The sequence below is a fragment of the Microtus ochrogaster genome, linkage group LG3 (genome assembly GCF_000317375.1).
Source record: "Microtus ochrogaster isolate Prairie Vole_2 linkage group LG3, MicOch1.0, whole genome shotgun sequence".
Classification (NCBI taxonomy): Eukaryota; Metazoa; Chordata; class Mammalia; order Rodentia; family Cricetidae; genus Microtus; species Microtus ochrogaster.
In genome coordinates, this window is record NC_022029.1 from 24,854,050 (window position 1) to 24,857,430 (window position 3,381).

The window sequence follows — 3,381 nt, forward strand, 5'->3', positions numbered from 1 at the left end:
TCATCCTGTGTGTAGGTTTTTATGGAGGTGTGTGGTGGGTGTTTTCTTCTGTTGCTCTCCACCTTAATTATTTTGAGATAGGGCACTACTATATGGCAGCCCTGGCTGGCCTGGATCTCTGGATTTGTACACCAAGATGGCCTTAAACGCAGAGATCACTTACCTCTTTGTGCTAGGGTTAAAGGTGTGCGCCTCCACACCCAGCCACTTTGTATTTGATGCTGGCTCACTGAACCTGGAGCTCACCAATTTAGCTAGAGTGTCTGGTTAGCAAGCCCTAGTAATCTGCCTGTCTCCTCCCCAATGCTGGCATTATAGGCACATGTAGCCATGCCCAACTTTTGCCCAGGTGCTAAGAATCTGAACTCAGGTTCTTGCATTTGTGTGGTAAACACTTTATTGACTGAGCCATTTCTTCAGCCTGTGTCTGACTTTCTATGTGGGCCTAGGAATCCAAACTGGGATTCTCCTGCTTGTGTATGTATGCGCCACCACTGCAGTTTGAGAATGTGAGATCTCGGCTTTTCCTGCTGCCATGCCTGGTTCTGACTGCCATGCTTCCCCATTGTGATGGTGATGGATTCATCCTTCTGGAACCCTAAACCCCAAATAAATCCTTCCATCATTGCCTTGGTCATGTTTTCTCATGGCAATAGACAAGTACAGTATGTGTTGTTGGGGAGGCATGCCTGGTGCCAGAGAAGGCCAGAACCATGGTACAGGTAGTTAGCTGCCTGATGTGGGTGCTCTGGTCCTCTGCAAGAGCAGCAAGTGTTCTTAACTGCTGAGTCATATCTCCCACAGCTGCATCGCATGGTGACTTTTCAAAAGGGGGAGACCTGAGCTGGTATGCACCCCCTCCTTAGATGCACTTAGATGCACCTGCCTCTTACCTACCAGGTGTGACCTATCCATATTAGACTTCCCAACCTCCTTAACTGTGAAATAAAATTCCTTTTTTTTTTCCCCAAAATGAAGTATTTAATCTACTGTAGGCCTGGTGGCACAAGCCCGAGGCAGGAGGATGTCAAATTCAAGATTAGCCTGAGTCACTTAGAGTCTTGTCTCAAACATTAAAAAGAGGGCTGGGCTGGGTGGTGGTGCACACCTTTAATCCCAGCACTTGGGAGGCAGAGCAGGCGGATCTCTGTGAGTTCGAGGCCAGCCTGGTCTACAGGAGCTAGTTCTGGGACAGGGACCAAAGCTACAGAGAAACCTTGTCTCAAACACCAAAAATAAAATAAAAAGAGGGCTGGGAATAGGGTTCAGTTGTAGAGTTCTTGCCTGGTGCGGGAGATCCTGGTTCAATCCCTGGGACCATGATGAAAAGAAACCCTTAATTGGCGGCTGTCATGGCTGCACAAAATGAGGTGACAGGGTGGTTGTGCTGGGGATTGCACTCAGGGTTCTATGTTTTATACAAGCTAGGAAAGTACACAGGCATTTGGATTTGGTTCTTAATGTAATTAATGGCAGGAGTATTGTTCAGAAAAGCAACTGCCTCTTCAAAGCCGGTATTATAACTGCTTGTGGCACACCTTCTTTTCCCCCTTCCCCTTCCCTGCTAATTGCCTTGCACTTCCCAGGCAAGCTGCCCCTTCGCCTGCTGAGGACGCTCACTCGGCTCCTTCCTGTACTCAGCTCTCTCCCCACCATCTGGCTAATTGCCAGTCTCCTGGCAGTTCCCACTCAGGTGGGATGGCTGAGTGCCTTCGGGAGAGCACTGTGTGAGCTGGATCTCTCAACCCTCACTGTTCACGCTGCGTTTCTGTGATTATCTCTTGGCAACCCCAGCCTCAAAAACCACATCACGGAGTTAAATCTACATCCTCCAACTTCTGTGTGCTGGACCAGCCATGGAGATTCTTTGTTCTTTCTTCCCTCGGCAGAGCCCTGTTTCACCTGGTGATGAAGCTTTGCCTGCTGCTTACACATTCCTGTCCCGTGTCCTCTGGACACCTGGTCCCCAGGATGCTCTCCTTGTCACTGCCCTCCCTGTCTGTTTACCCTCTCCCTGGATGTGGCTTGAGTCCCAGTGTATGCAGGAGGTATCTCTGTGTGCTGAGTTATCAGGCCCAAAGGAAACTCCATTTCCCCAAATCCCAAAAGGCAGAAGGGACGAACGGCTACAGCTGTCTGGCTGACGCTGGCTGACCTTGGTGTCTATTAGCATCTAACCTGGTGCCTATTAGCACACCAAAGAGCCTGCAGGGCCACCAGGCTCCCCAGCTCTTCTCACCTCCCCAACCCTGGATTTCTCAGCTCACAGATTCCCTTTCCCCAGCTGTTCAGTTTTCCTTACAGCCTTGCTCCATCTGTCTGTCTCACTGTCTGTCTGCCTCCTTCCTTTCTGTTCTCCCGAGCTCTTCCTCTCTCTACTCTGTTCCTGCTTCTCCCATGACCAGGTCCAGTCTGTTGGCCATGCTCAGTCTATCCTTTCTCTGCGCTGGACTCTTCAGGTGTGGAGCTGGCGCTTTCTTTGGGCCGCCAACCAGCTCACCAATAAAGACATGGAGACTTATTAATTGTGAATGCTCAGCCTTGGTATAGGCTTGTCCCTGTAGCTCTTTCAATTTAATTTATAACCTGCTTCTATTTATCTACATTTTGCCCTGGGGCTTTTTACCTCTTTCATTCTGTGTGTCCTGCTTTCCTGGTTCCTCTATGTCTGCCTCTTTTCTTTCTTCCTTGAGCCTAAATTCCTCCTCCTACTTACTTGCCCTGCCTGGAAGTCTCACCTATACCTCCTCCCTTGCTATTGGTCATTCAGCTTTTTACTAGACCAATCAGGTGCCTTAGGCAGGCAGGGTAAAACAGCAACACATCTTTACATAGTTAAATAAGTGCAACACATCTCTGCATAGTTAAACAAGTATTCTGCATTACGGGTGCTTCATTCTGTGTTCTCTCTCTCTCTCTCTCTCTCTCTCTCTCTCTCTCTCTCTCTCATCTACAACATAGACCTTCTACTTAACCATTCCAATCATGTCAGTTTATACGATGTGAATTCACAGGGTACTCAGGGCCTCTCCAGGTCTGGCAAATGGTAAGCTACAGTCGCGGGAGTTGTTATCTTCAGCATGAGGCCACAGGGCCTTTCCACGATGTCATGTTCATGTGAGGCAGATGGTCTGGGATGGCTTGATGTAAGTAACTTGACAGTTCAAGATGAACAGGACCTGGAGGTGGGAAAGGTTCCCCTGATTTCAAGTTCAGAAAATTTGCAAGGAAGCCTGTCAGATGGATTAGTAGGTAAAGTAGCCTGAAAACCCACTCTCCATCCCTGGAACCCACATGGTGAAAGGAAAGAATATATTCTTAAACTGCCCTCTGACCACATACATGCACACACACAAGTGCCTCCATACATGTAGACACACA